Source organism: Schistocerca cancellata, chromosome 6 (genome assembly GCF_023864275.1).
Source record: "Schistocerca cancellata isolate TAMUIC-IGC-003103 chromosome 6, iqSchCanc2.1, whole genome shotgun sequence".
Lineage (NCBI taxonomy): Eukaryota > Metazoa > Arthropoda > Insecta > Orthoptera > Acrididae > Schistocerca > Schistocerca cancellata.
In genome coordinates this window covers 73,330,072-73,346,592 of record NC_064631.1, presented here as the reverse complement: position 1 = coordinate 73,346,592, position 16,521 = coordinate 73,330,072, and positions in this window count along the sequence as shown.

Here is a 16,521-nt window from a genome sequence, read left to right as displayed (position 1 = left end):
ACGAAAACATTTCAGACACCATAACGCTCCATCCTCCGACCTGGATCCTTCCGACGATTCTTGTAGGTTGTTTACGTTCAGACGTTTGATGCTGATGGAGCATAAGGCGTCATTCATCTGATAAGGCCACCGGTCGGTACTCAGTGGTTGCCAAATTGCAGTATTGGTGTGAAAATCCCAGCCGATCCCATCGTTGCCGATGAACAGCCGTCAGCATGGGTGCATGAACCAGGCGCCTGCAGAGGAGGTCCATAGGCAGCAACGTCCGCTGTGCAGTCCTGGAGGAGACACTTTTCGTAGCCCCTTGGTTCACCTGGTCGGTCAGTTACTCAACAGTTGCACTTGTATTCGCCCTTACACATCTCTAAAGCTGCCATTCACCCCTGCGATTTATGGCCCGTGACGGACCAGAGTTACCTCGGTGCCGGTTTCGGACAGCACAATTTTGCCACGCATGGTATACTGTAACCACGCCGATATGCGAACAGTTTACAATCTTGGCCGTGATGATGTTTGGTTTGTGGGGCGCTCAACTGCGTGGTTATCAGCGCCCGATCTTGGCCGTTCTCACCGTTGCCCTAAAAGCCATTGACCATTTTGAAGTCAGAAAAATCGCTCAGTTTCTGGATTACGACAAGGACTGTACTCCAGAATGAGATTTTCACTCCACAGCGGAGTGTGCGCTGATGTGAAACTTCCCGGCAGATTAAATCTGTGCGCTGGACCAAGACTCGAACTCGGGACCTTTACGTTCCGCGGCCAAGTGCTCTACCATCTGAGCTACCCAAGCACGACTCACGCCCCGTCCTCACAGCTTTACTTCTGCCAGTACCTCGTCTCCTGCCTTCCAAACTTAACAGAAGCTCTTCTGCAGACCTTGCAGAACTAGCACTCCTGAAAGAAAGGATATCGCGGAGACATGGCTTAGCCATAGGCTGGGGGATGTTTCCAGAATGAGATTTTCACTCTGCAGCGGAGTGTGCGCTGATGTGAAACTTCCTGGCAGATTAAAACTGTGTGCCGGACCGAGACTCGAACTCGGGACCTTTGCCTATCGCGGGCAAGCTGCGAGGATGGGGCGTGAGTCGTGCTTGGGTAGCTCAGATGGTAGAGCACATGCCCGCGAAAGGCAAAGGTCCCGAGTTCGAGTCTTGGGCCGGCACACAGTTTTAATGGCTGGTTCAAATGGCTCTGAGCGTCTGACTTGACAGAAAATCCTAGGAAGTTCTGGTCTTACGTTAAATCAATAAGTGGCTCGAAACAGCATATCCAGACACTCCGGGATGACGATGGCATTGAAACAGAGGATGACACGCGTAAATCTCAAATATTAAACACCTTTTTCCAAAGCTGTTTCACAGAGGAAGACCGCACTGCAGTTCCTTCTCTAAATCCTCGCACAAACGAAAAAGTGGCTGACATCGAAATAAGTGTCCAAGGAATAGAAAAGTAACTGGAATCACTCAACAGAGGAAAGTCCACTGGACCTGACGGGATACCAATTCGATTCTACACAACGCGAAAGAACTTGCCCCGCTTCTAACAGCCGTGTACCGCAAGTCTCTAGAGGAACGGAAGGTTCCAAATGATTGGAAAAGCGCACAGGTAGTCCCAGTCTTCAAGAAGGGTCGTCGAGCAGATGCGCAAAACTATAGACGTATATCTCTGACGTCGATCTGTTGTAAAATTTTAGAACATGTTTTTTGCTCGAGTATCATGTCGTTTTTGGAAACCCAGAATCTACTCTGTAGGAATCAACATGGATTCCGGAAACAGCGATCGTGTGAGACCCAACTCGCTTTATTTATTCATGAGACCCAGAAAATATTAGATACAGGCTCCCAGATAGATGCTATTTTCCTTGACTTCCGGAAGGCGTTCGAGGTTCAAATGGCTCTGACCTAAGGACATCACACACATTCATGCCCGAGGCAGGATTCGAACCTGCGACCGTAGCAGTCTCGCGGTTCCGGACTGAGAGCCGTTCCGCTAGACCGGAACGGCTAGGCCGGCGGAAGGCGTTTGAAACAGTTCCGCACTGTCGCCTGATAAACAGAGTAAGAGCCTACGGAATATCAGACCAGCTGTGTGGCTGGATTGAAGAGTTTTTAGCAAACAGAACACAGCATGTTGTTATCAATGGAGAGACGTCTACAAACGTAACCTCTGGCGTGCCACAGGGGAGTGTTATGGGACCGTTGCTTTTCACAATATATATAAATGACCTAGTAGATAGTGTCGGAAGTTCCATGCGGCTTTTCGCGGATGATGCTGTAGTATGCAGAGAAGTTTCAGCATTAGAAAATTGCAGCGAAATGCAGGAAGATTTGAAGCGGGTAGACACATGGTGCAGGGAGTGGCAACTGACCCTTAACATAGACAAATGTAATGTATTGCGAATACATAGAAAGAAGGATCCTTTATTGTATGTTTATACACTCCTGGAAATGGAAAAAAGAACACATTGACACCGGTGTGTCAGACCCACCATACTTGCTCCGGACACTGCGAGAGGGCTGTGCAAGCAATGATCACACGCACGGCACAGCGGACACACCAGGAACCGCGCTGTTGGCCGTCGAATGGCGCTAGCTGCGCAGCATTTGTGCACCGCCGCCGTCAGTGTCAGCCAGTTTGCCGTGGCATACGGAGCTCCATCGCAGTCTATAACACTGGTAGCATGCCGCGACAGCGTGGACGTGAACCGTATGTGCAGTTGACGGACTTTGAGCGAGGGCGTATAGTGGGCATGCGGGAGGCCGGGTGGACGTACCGCCGAATTGCTCAACACGTGGGGCGTGAGGTCTCCACAGTACATCGATGTTGTCGCCAGTGGTCGGCGGAAGGTGCACGTGCCCGTCGACCTGGGACCGGACCGCAGCGACGCACGGATGCACGCCAAGACCGTAGGATCCTACGCAGTGCCGTAGGGGACCACACCGCCACTTCCCAGCAAATTAGGGACACTGTTGCTCCTGGGGTATCGGCGAGGACCATTCGCAACCGTCTCCATGAAGCTGGGCTACGGTCCCGCACACCGTTAGGCCGTCTTCCGCTCGCGCCCCAACATCGTGCAGCCCGCCTCCAGTGGTGTCGCGACAGGCGTTAATGGAGGGACGAATGGAGACGTGTCGTCTTCAGCGATGAGAGTCGCTTCTGCCTTGGTGCCAATGATGGTCGTATGCGTGTTTGGCGCCGTGCAGGTGAGCGCCACAATCAGGACTGCATACGACCGAGGCACACAGGGCCAACACCCGGCATCATGGTGTGGGGAGCGATCTCCTACACTGGCCGTACACCACTGGTGATCGTCGAGGGGACACTGAATAGTGCACGGTACATCCAAACCGTCATCGAACCCATCGTTCTACCATTCCTAGACCGGCAAGGGAACTTGCTGTTCCAACAGGACAATGCACGTCCGCATGTATCCCGTGCCACCCAACGTGCTCTAGAAGGTGTAAGTCAACTACCCTGGCCAGCAAGATCTCCGGATCTGACCCCCATTGAGCATGTTTGGGACTGGATGAAGCGTCGTCTCACGCGGTCTGCACGTCCAGCACGAACGCTGGTCCAACTGAGGCGCCAGGTGGAAATGGCATGGCAACTACATCCAGCATCTCTACGATCGTCTCCATGGGAGAATAGCAACCTGCATTGCTGCGAAAGGTGGATATACACTGTACTAGTGCCGACATTGTGCATGCTCTGTTGCCTGTGTCTATGTGCCTGTGGTTCTGTCAGTGTGATCATGTGATGTATCTGACCCCAGGAATGTGTCAATAAAGTTTCCCCTTCCTGGGACAATAAATTCACGGTGTTCTTATTTCAATTTCCAGGAGTGTATGATGATGGCGGAACAAACACTGGTAGCAGTTGCTTCTGTAAAATATCTGGGAGTTTGCGTGCGGAACGATTTGTAGTGGAATGATCATATAAAATTAATTGTTGGTAAGGCGGGTACCAGGTTGAGATTCATTGGGAGAGTCCTTAGAAAATGTAGTCCATCAACAAAGGACGTGGCTTACAAAACGTTCGTTCGACGTATACTTGAGTATTGCTCATCAGTGTGGGATCCGTACCAGATCGGGTTGACGCAGGAGATAGAAAAGATCCAAAGAAGAACGGCGCGTTCCGTCACAGGGTTATTTGGTAACAGTGATAGCGTTACGGAGATGTTTATCAAACTGAAGTGGCAGACTCTGCAAGAGAGGTGCTCTGCATCTCGGTGTAGCTTGCTGTCCAGGTTTCGAGAGGGTGCGTTTCTGGATGAGGTATCGAATATATTGCTTCCCCTTACTTATACCTCCCGAGGAGACCACGAACGTAAAATCAGAGAGATTCGAGCGCGCACGGAGGCTTTCAGACAGTCGTTCTTCCCGCGAACCATACGCGACTGGAACAGAAAATGGAGGTAATGACAGTGGCACGTAAAGTGCCCTCCGCCACACACCGTTGGGCGGCTTGCGGAGTATAAATGTAGATGTAGACGTAGACGAGCACTATGGGACTTAGCTGCTGAGGTCATCAGTCCCCTAGAACTTAGAACTACTTAAACCTAACTAATCTAAAGAGATGACACACATCCATGCCCGAGGAAGGATTCGAACCTGCGACCGTAGCGGTCGCGCGGTTCCAGACTGTAGCGCCTAGAACCGCTCGGCCACCCCGGCCGGCGTGAGATGTACAAAGCCAACACATGCCAGCGGTAGTGAAGGCCTCGTAGTAAAAGGCAGTCAAACGATAGCAAAAACAGAGAAGCCAAGCAACATCAACCGTCACTCCATCCAGCTTACGTCACAACTGCCAGACGAATGTCACCTTCGTACGCGCAGTTATCTCTCAACGAGCCCAGCAATTGTCGCAAACACGAACAGGAATACTTTGTAATGTTACTTAGGAACAGTCGTACAAAAATTTTTATAACAAAGTAAACCCGGTTTTATTAAATATGACGTGCTCCCATTAAAATTTACTGATATTTTTGCAAGATGATGATTTTACATCTGGCATTTCATGGGGACCAAATGTTTTGCTTAATGTATGGCCAATTTTGGGCTTGATGTCCTGCAAAATAAGTTAATGACATAAACTTAATCACTTGAAAATGGCATAAAAGCACGAAATCTGGATAGTAATTAAATAGACAACAATAAAATCAAATGGCGGTGTGTTCACAAAAAAAGGTTAATAGGAATGCTTCCGCATATAACCGGAAGAGTTCATCTAATTTTGGTGGAAGCATAGTAGTAATTCCAGAATTTGGACCTTTATCTAATACAAAGATAGAAACTGTTTAGGTTACTGCTCGCGCTATTTTCAGCTACACTTTCTTCCTTACGTATGGAAACAGAAGCGGACGGCGAGGAAACATCCCTGATACGCCATGTTCTAAATATGACGCTGAAGACAGGATTCCGAACACTATGACACGGTGCTAGGCTGCGGGTAACAACTGAAAGTCGAGCAAAATCACCAAAAGGAAGAAAGTGACACAATACTGAAGATCATCGTTTCTATGTCCATGCAGTCATCTTTCCTGTAACAGCCAGTAAATGAATCAACATTTGTGAATATCAAGAACGGTCATGGACATTAATTCATACACACAAGGAGTGAATTGATATAACCGAATATTTGAATATCTTTATGACTTGTTATAATTTCTGTTATGGTAAAGCGTTAATTTTTAAGATATGTTTCATCTTAACACAAGAAAGAAAAGAAAATAATGAGCATATGCTCAGCTGTCTATCTGGCGCTTTTCTCGCTACAGGTGGATGTTTTATTCTAATTATGAGATCATTCATCCTCTAAAGATAGCTCGTAATATAATTGGAAATAAGTTTTATTCTGTATTTCCTAATCCATACTCAACTTGAAACGTCCCCTTAGAACAATTGTACAAGACTATGCTTAAACTAACACACAATAATTTTTTTGCGCAACGCAATCCGACTTTCAGAAATCCCTAAAAGGAATGGCCCTAACTAACATTAACCTGTACCTTTCACAAATCACTTACCTCACCAAAAATCTTCGTTACTCGAACTACTGCAATACAGCGAGCGCCACTACTGCCAGCTAAATAAAAGATTCAAACTACGGAAGGCACTAACTACTAGTAGGCATAGTTAGCAAATGAAAGATTTTAATAGAGAACAAACAATGTATTTACCTTAATAGTGTCGAAAAACCATAATATACATGTTCATGACATTCAGTCTTACAAATTTTCAAACTCCACCATCTCTCTCCCCACATCCACCACTGCTGGCGGCTCACCTCCAACTGCGCAACGCTACGCGCTGTTCACATCCAGCTGCCGCTGCCCAACACTACAATGGCAGACAACAATGCAAACTAGCCACAGACTGCACACAGCACAGCCAGTGATTTTCATACAGAGCGCTACGTAACGTTGCCAATAAGAAAACATAAACCGCCTACTTACAAACTGTACAACTAGCGTTTATTCGAGAACCAACGTCGAACTGCAATTCTTATCAGGTATCTATGCGTAAAGTACAAAGAAATCTAAATAAGGGCAATATACAAATACGTATGAGGCAATCCATCGATATACACTAAGCAATTAAAGAATAATAAACTGTGCTGTATTTCATTTCTCAATAGAGTGCTACAGATATTGTCGATACTATTGAAAATATGCCAAGGCAAACTGTAAATACCTTTTTATTCATGAAAGAAGCGGGAATGTCTGTGTAAAAACGCAAACTCTTCAAAATATGTATCTAACTATCGAGGAGCAATAATTATACTAATTTGCTACATAATCGAAAATGTAGTGTACGAGTACAATATTGTGTGATATCGGAACATCTTTAGGCCACCTGTTGTGAAGCAATTTAAATTATATTGATTATGTCTATTAATTATAAGGTAAAACTACTTGAATGTGGCATTTGCAAATTTATCAATAAATAAAGGAATTAAGAGCTCCAGTAGCAAGAGTGTAAATAGAACACATTTCAATGATCTTATGTGTAAAATGTTTTGTTCTGGTCCATAGTAATTAAATTTCATTTACCCTTTTCAAAACAAAATCACAAAACGAGTATAGAATGATTCTTTAAAGCAGTTTACAGCTTGTCTTACACATAGAATTTTATTGAGTCGACTCACACCTGTAGTTAAGGGCCATCTCGTAGCGAAGTACTTCATATTTTATTCACTTACTTTGTATTATCGAATTCCGATACTATGAACGACAGAAAGTAGAAAATCAAAATGACATTTTTCAAAGCGTTTGAATGTGCTTATTGGGTGATTTGAATGGAAGAAACCAAGTCAGCAACAAGGGTTCAACATAAATTTCGTACCAAATACCATAAGGAAGTTCCTATTAGCCTTACACTTTAGTCCTGGCATAAGAATTTCGTCGAAACTGGTTGTAACATTTGTCATAACAAATCTCCAAGTCGCCATTGAGTTTCTGAGGCTGTCATCGAGCGAGTGAGAGCGAGTTTTGTTCGCAGTCGCAGGAAATCAACACGTCGTCCGTCGCACGATCTTGGAGTTACTCAATCAGCCGCTTGGGGATTGTTTCGAATAAGACTACACCTGAAGGCATACAGACTACACTGTTGCACCCCATCATACACGCACAGAAGGAAAGCTACGTAGTACATTTTGTGCAGAAACATTATGTCGGACCAAGGAAGATGATTCATTGCTTACTCACATGGTTTCTAGCGACGAATCGATATTTCATATCGGTTAATGTAAAACGAAGTGAATGAGATGAAACGTGCACAGTTTTGCTGCAAGATGATACCTATAAGACCTGTAGGAATCTTCTCAATAAAATTCTGTATGTAGTTAAAGTAGTAAAGCCTTTTAGAATCTGTGGTGTCACCGCCAGACACCACATTTGCTAGGTGGTAGCCTTTAAATCGGCCGCGGTCCGTTAGTATACGCCGGACCCGCGTGTCGCCACTGTCAGTGATTGCAGACCGAGCGCCGCCACACGGCGGATATAGAGACACTTAATAGCACCCGCCCCAGTTGTACAGCCGACTTTGCTAGCGATGGTTCACTGACAAATTACGCTCTCATTTGCCGAGACGATAGTTAGCATAGCCTTCAGCTACGTCATTTGCTACGACCTAGCAAGGCGCCATTACCAGTAACTATCGATGCTGTAAAACATGTACCGTCAAGAGCGATGTTTTCCAATTATGGATTAAAGTTAAGTATTCCAGAAGCTACGTACGTTCTTTGCTACTATAAATTCCTTGTCCTGTTCCAGACCTCACGCCAGCATGCGTGAGCTTAAACGCGTGCCTTTCGGCTTCCTATCGCAGTGGATTGGCTGTCTTGCCAGTCCACAACAGAATCACCCTATATATTTTCACGATTAAATTAAGAAAAATAATAATACACTATTGGCCATTAAAATTGCTACACCAAGAAGAAATGCAGATGATAAACGGATATTCGTTGGACAAATATATTATACTAGAAGTGACACGTGATTACATTTTCACGCAATTTGGGTGCATAGATCCTGCGAAATCAGTACCCAAAACAACCACCTCTGGACGTAATAACGGCCTTTATACGCGTGGGCATTGAGTCAAACAGAGCTTGGATGGTGTGTACAGGTACAGCTGCCCATGTAGCTTCAACACGATACCACAGCTCATCAAGAGTAGTGACTGGCGTATTGTGACGAGCCAGTTGCTCGGCCACCATTGACCAGACGTTTTCAGTTGGCTAGAGATCTGCAGAATGTGCTGGCCAGGGCAGCAGTCGAACATTTTCTGTAGCCAGAAATGCCCGTACAGTACCTGCAACACGCGGCCGTGCATTATCCTGCTAAAATTAGGGTTTCGCAGGGATCGAATGAAGGGTAGAGCCACGAGTCGTAACACATCTGAAATGTAACGTCCACTGTTCAAAGTGCCGTCAATGCAAACAAGAGGAGATCGAGACGTGTAACCAATGGACTCCATACCATCACGCCGGGTGATACGCCAGTATGGCGGTGACGAATACACGCTTGCAATGTGCGTTCACCGCGATGTCACCAAACACGGATGCGACCGTCATGATGCTGTAAACAGAACCTGGATTCGTCCGAAAAACATGACGTTTTGCCATTCGTGCACCCAGGTTCGTCGTTGAGTACACCATCGCAGGCGCTCCTGATTGTGATGCAGCGTCAGGGGTAACCGCAGCCACGGTCTCCGAGCTGATTGTCCATGCTGCTGCAAACGTCGTCGAATTGTTCGTGCAGATGGTTGTTGTCTTGCAAACGTCCTCATCTGTTGACTCAGGGATCGAGACGTGGCTGCACGATCCGTTACAGCTATGAGGATAAGATGCCTGTCATCTCGACTGCTAGTGATACGAGGCCGTTGGGATCCAGCACGGCGTTCCGTATTACCCTCCTGAACCCACCGATTCCATATTCTGCTAACAGTCATTGGATCTCGACCAACGGGAGCAGCAATGTCGCGATACGATAAACGGCAATCGCGATAGGCTACAATCCGACCCTTATCAAATTTGGAAACGTGATGGTACGCATTTCTCCTCCTTACACGCGGCATCACAACAATGTTTCACCAGGCAACGTTGGTCAACTGCTGTTTGTGTATGAGAAATCGGTTGGAAACTTCCCTCATATCAGCACGATGTCGCTGATGTAGGTTTATATAAGCGCAGATAAGCTATTGCCAACGTGAAACACTGGTTCATTAATAACCGGTGTGACAGCCAGAATGTTGAATGCCAGTATGCAAACTTGCGTGCATTGTGTTGTACAGATCCAGGTTGTCAGTTTGTGGGGTGGAGTTCCATGCCTGTTGCACTTGGTCGGCAGTGTGGTACAGTTAATGGTGGCTGTGGATGGCGCTGCAGTTTTCGTCCGATGCTGTCCCATATGTGCTCGATGGGCGACATATCTGGTGATCGAGCGCGCCAAGGCAACGTGTCGACACTCTGTAGAGCATGTTGGGTTACAACAGCAGCATGTAGGGAAGCTTTATCCTGTTGGAAAACACCCAATGGAACGCTGTTCATGAATGGCAGCACAACAGGTGGAATCGCCAGACTGACGTACAAATTTGTAGTTAGGCTGCGTGGGACAGTCACGAGAGTGCTCCTGCTGTCATACGAAATGGCACCCCAGACCACAACTGCAGGTGTAGGTCCAGTGAGTCTAGAAAGCAGATAAGTTGGTTGCTGGCCCTCAACTGGTCTCCTTCTAATGAACGCAAGGCCATCAGTGGCACCGAGTCAGAACCAGCTTTCATCAGAAAACAGCACAAACAACCAACCTGCCTTTCAGTGAGGTCCCACTTGGCACTACTGTCCACCCCGATAGCTGTGCGGTCAGCGTGACTGATTGCCGTCCTAAGGCCCCGGGTTCGATTCCCGGCTGGGTCGGGGGTTTTCTCCGCTCAGGGACTGGGTGTTGTGTTGTCTTGAGCATCATTTCATCCCCATCCGGCGCGCAGGTCGCCCAATGAGACGTCGAATGTAATAAGACCTGCACCAAGGCGGCCGGACCTGCACCGTAAGGGGCCTCCCGGCCAATGACGCCAAACGCTCATTTCTACACTCCTGGAAATTGAAAGAAGAACACCGTGAATTCATTGTCCCAGGAAGGGGAAACTTTATTGACACATTCCTGGGGTCAGATACATCACATGATCACACTGACAGAACCACAGGCACATAGACACAGGCAACAGAGCATTCACAATGTCGGCACTAGTACAGTGTATATCCACCTTTCGCAGCAATGCAGGCTGCTATTCTCCCATGGAGACGATCGTAGAGATGCTGGATGTAGTCCTGTGGAACGGCTTGCCATGCCATTTCCACCTGGCGCCTCAGTTGGACCAGCGTTCGTGCTGGACGTGCAGACCGCGTGAGACGACGCTTCATCCAGTCCCAAACATGCTCAATGGGGGACAGATCCGGAGATCTTGCTGGCCAGGGTAGTTGACCTTCTAGAGCACGTTGGGTGGCACGGGATACATGCGGACGTGCATTGTCCTGTTGGAACAGCAAGTTCCCTTGCCGGTCTAGGAATGTTAGAACGATGGGTTCGATGACGGTTTGGATGTACCGTGCACTATTCAGTGTCCCCTCGACGATCACCAGTGGTGTACGGCCAGTGAAGGAGATCGCTCCCCACACCATGATGCCGGGTGTTGGCCCTGTGTGCCTCGGTCGTATGCGGTCCTGATTGTGGCGCTCACCTGCACGGCGTCAAACACGCATACGACCATCATTGGCACCAAGGCAGAAGCGACTCTCATCGCTGAAGACGACACGTCTCCATTCGTCCCTCCATTAACGCCTGTCGCGACACCACTGGAGGCGGGCTGCACGATGTTGGGGCGTGAGCGGAAGACGGCCTAACGGTGTGCGGGACCGTAGCCCGGCTTCATGGAGACGGTTGCGAATGGTCCTTGCCGATACCCCAGGAGCAACAGTGTCCCTAATTTGCTGAGAAGTGGCGGTGCGGTCCCCTACGGCACTGCGTAGGATCCTACGGTCTTGGCGTGCATCCGTGTGTCGCTGCGGTCCGGTCCCAGGTCGACGGGCACGTGCACCTTCCGCCGACCACTGGCGACAACATCGATGTACTGTGGAGACCTCACGCCCCACGTGTTGAGCAATTCGGCGGTACGTCCACCCGGCCTCCCGCATGCCCACTATACGCCCTCGCGCAAAGTCCGTCAACTGCACATACGGTTCACGTCCACGCTGTCGCGGCATGTTACCAGTGTTAAAGACTGCGATGGAGCTCCGTATGCCACGGCAAACTGGCTGACACTGACGGCGGCGGTGCACAAATGCTGCGCAGCTAGCGCCATTCGACGGCCAACACCGCGGTTCCTGGTGTGTCCGCTGTGCCGTGCGTGTGATCATTGCTTGTACAGCCCTCTCGCAGTGTCCGGAGCAAGTATGGTGGGTCTGACACACCGGTGTCAATGTGTTCTTTTTTCCATTTCCAGGAGTGTATTTTACTTGACACTACTGAAGTCGCAAACGGAGATTTTGTAGTTAGTTCAATGCACGCTACAGGGCGCCTGGGTCGTAACTGTCCGGTGCCAACCGCTTCTCAAATTTCTGCTGCATATGCAGTACGATTCCCCAGGGCCATACGCCGAACACGATGGTCTTCTCTCACAGTAGTGCCCCGTGGCAGTCCGAAGCCCAGTCTTCTTGTGACCGTACATTCTTGTGACAACCGCTTCCAGCAATAATGTATAGTGGTTACATTCCTGCCAAATCTTTCTGCACTGTCGCGGAGCGAACATCCAGATTCTCGTTGCCCTAATAAAGAACATCGTTCAAACTCAGTGTCGTGTTGATCATGACATCTTTGTCGCCTCAAAGGCATTCTTGACTAACAATCAGCTCACCACGTCCAATCTCAAGGTGCAAGCTGTAGTCGTCACTTTTGTGCGATTGGCGCGAAATCTGAACAGACATCATCTTTCGTTTATGTCGCACAGCTCCTTCTTGGTGCTTCGATTTTTTTTTTTTTTTTTTTTTTTTTTTTTGCCAGTGTACATCGGCGCACGGTGAGAAACAACATATTGTAATCGAGTTAGGAATTCTAAGAGTTCGTCCACACATGATCAAAGTTAGCTGTTTAAATATATTGTAGAGCACGAGAATCTGTAATGTTGATTGTGTGTTTAGTATTAAATTGTCTGTTAGATGCTAAACTTTGGCGCACGTCCCACATCTTAAATCTGATAGCTTGCGTAACGCCAACTGTTGGTGACAGAATTCAACTGCGAGAATGCTTCATGCCCTGTCTGAAACTCATTGTTAGCACAATGTCTGACTATGAACTTTGATGAAAAACTTTGAAACTAAAGTTAGTCCCTGTGAAGTTTAATTAAAGAAAGAATTTGTTTTCTACACCGTTTGGATTACCTGGGTCTCACTGGATGACGACATGCAAACTGTTGTCTTGACTAGAACGCGTCTCGATAACGGAACTGCAAAGATTAACTACTGAGTTTCGCAGAGATGCAATGCGTTCTCTAGAAACATTGCTATCATTCTTAGTTCATAACTTTTGATAATGGTTTAGATAAACTGAAAACTAATTGACTCTTGGGATGTGGCAAATGACTCAGGGTTAAATGAACTCAATAACAAACTCATTTGACTTAATAACATTTAATGATACTTCAACAATAGTTAAGCCTTCTCCGAACTCAAGTAACTATAACCCAATAATTCCAAAAATTAACCTTCACATCTATAAAATTAAATAAAATTCCAAAATCTAGTACCTAAATCCATTTTTCTCACAATATCTATAAATCCTAAGAAAAAACAGAAAAGCAAAAAGATTCCTGATCAGCGTGACTGTCGAACCAAGACTGCTGCATTATCAACCCGCTGCCGCCAATAAAAGAAACTTAATCATTACCTGCAATCCATTCTTCACAAAGAGTGTAATAGTACTAATGTAAAAATCAGTTCTTTTTGTCTCCGCAACAAACCTTCCATTACCCCATAATATAATTCCCAAAAATCTCCATTGTGTACTTCTTACTGTTACGAAACCAAAACTCGACTGTTCACATCTGACACCAAAGCTCAACTATATCTCCTCTTCTTACTTCGCAACCAACGGAAAAATCTGGCACGCATTGTCGCAGATCAAATATTACCTCTAATTCATCTCCGTGCACGGCAGCTTCTCTGCCGAGGCTCCGCGCTCATTTCTAAGCAGTTCAGACTTGATGAGCGCGATTCCAGACATCCAAAACGAGGTAAATTCCTACTAAAATTTACACACACACACCTTCGAACGGAGCATGACGGTTCCAGATCGCACACAAGAGCGCCGTGACAACTACAACAATTCGACGCCTCGGGTTTACTGTCGTCTATACAGCCCCGACTTGGCCCCATCCGATTATCATGTGTTTCCAAAACTTCAATAAGACATTCGAGGACTTGAATGTGATAGCGCTGAAGAGGTGCAAGCGGAGGTGAGTTTGTGGCTTCACCAACAAAGCCAAACTTTCTACAGTGGCAGTGTCAACAAATGGTCTCTCGCAGGCAGAAATGTTTCGTCGTCAGGGTGACTATATTGAGAAACAAATATGTAGTCATGATGAATAAAGACGCAGATTGATAATAACGTTTTTTGTTTAGAAATCTGTAAGAGTTTTTACTTTTAAGCACACCCTCGTATCTTACCTCACCGTCACAACACCAGCATTCGAGAAGCCCCGAAAAATCTGGTCGATCTTAAATAGTGTTCGAACAGGCAGTGGTAGATATGCTCACTCGTTCCGCTGATGGGGAAAAAAACAGCTTCTCCCAAGTGAAATTGTAGAGCTGCTAGGCAAACTTTTAAACATTTATTTGAAGTTGCCTATTGGCAGCCTTCAGTGGTGAACGTTTCGAGTTTCTGCATGTTGCTGAAAAGGCAGCAGACTATATCAGTCGTGTTATACTAAAACATATTTTATGCATTTTTATATCTATCCCTCTTTTTCTTTTTATGTGACATGTGTATTTTATGTGTGTACTTTATGTTTGTATTGTAGAATACCTACATTCATTCATGTGACGTACTATGCCCAATGCTAAATAAAATGAAGAAGCCTCAAATAATACAATAACGTCTCTTCGTATTTTTTTTATCTGGCCAAGGCTTTTGATTGTGTAGATCGTATTACTCTCTTAGCAAAACGTTTTTTTGTTTCTTATGGAAATGATGGTTCTACAAGCACTTAATTTGAATTATACTTAACAAACAAATGTTGTGCTGACTAAGTCAACCAATGTTGGGAGGAAAGAAAATTTTAGTGAGTGGAGAGAAATCACGGAGATCCACAGGATTCTGTTTTGGTTCCACTCCTATTCCTTATAGTGAATGAACTTCCACTTAACGTTCACCAAGTGAAATTGGTACTTTTTTGTAGACGATACTGGTGTTACAGAGATCAAAAATTCATGTAGCATCTCAACAGGAGTCAGTAAAGATCGCAGAATGTTCGAGGTTTCTCGGTGTATACATTGATGAAAATTTGAATACTGAACTTCGGTAACAATTAGGTTCGGCTATTTTTGTTCCTGGTACAGTTGCTAGTTTTTAAACAAACGAGTAAACTTCATAAAATACTTTGCATATTTCCATTCGATAATGTCTTGCAGAGTAATTTTTTTAGGGTGCCTCGTCACTTGGAAAGAAATTATTGGTTGCACAAAAGCGAGTAGCAAGACTAAAATGTAGTGTTCACCTGCAGTCTCTTGTGGGATCCTTTCCACGGAGTTGGGCATTTTTACTGCACCTAGCCAATGAAATTTGTCGAAGATAATCCAGAGAGCTGGAGAAGAATAACGATGTCCGTTCCTACAACACTGGAAGAGAAAAAGGCCTTTGTTGCTTATTATTAAAGCTGTCAGTGGATCAGAGATGTGTTCAATATGCATAAACAGAAATATTTGATCATTCACCCAGTAACAAAAAAATAACATATTTTTTACTGTAGTTCCATGAGAAAGACCGAAAAATAATGTGTTCGTTAATCCAGAACGAATCATTACTCTGAAATGGAGTGAGTTCTGATTCGGAAGTTCCCCGCTAGGTTAATACTGTTTGCGAGACCAGGACTAGAGTGTGGTGCGCGTACTGTAAGACCTTCGGTACACACACCATCAGATTATTTGACTTGTCGCTCTAACGAAGTAGGCGAGTGTCAGCAATATGTCTCGTGGTCTTATCGAGGCGTGTTTATCTTCTGCCGTTAGATCAGACGATAGAAATGCCACTTGCACGCTTAGAGTAGCAGATTTACAGTGACCAACTTTAAACAGAACTTGATTAATTTTCACACACATTTATTAAAATAGTAAAGAATGTAGACATTACGTAACTTGATTCTGGATGCTGTTTACAGTTGACAATCTGAAGTTCCTTTGGTCTTGGTACGTTAATCTTATTCTCACATATCTCTGATACTTGACAAAGTGTCTATTCATTTATCTTCATGGCTATGTACAGCAATATGATAATCTTATTAGGCACAAACAGTAACTTGACAATAGACTGGTACAGACAAATGTAGACTGGTGCAGATAAATGCAGACTAATGCAGACTGACGAATCGGAGGTCTGTACACTCGTTATAATACCTCGAGCATTCAGGTATCACTGTGCGAGTGTGATCCGTGAGGAGAAAAGGTTCTACGGTAGCAGCAATCTCATTGGCTGCGTTACATATTAATACGTGGATCGGTGGAAGCAGAATTGGGTCCGTCTCTAAGACAGCGCCATCTCGTAGTGCGGAGACGGACGAGCGCTGCGCCTGCGCTGTTGTGCTTAGCGGGGCGCGCTCTATTGGGAAAGTTGTGTACGCGCTGACTACACGGAACTATGTACACAACATAGAGCCTTGCATCTCTGCCTTTCATAGTCAAGGTCTCTACTCACTGAGACAGATATCCAAATACAAATCGCGACTCATCATCACAGTCCAGTTTTAATCTACCAGG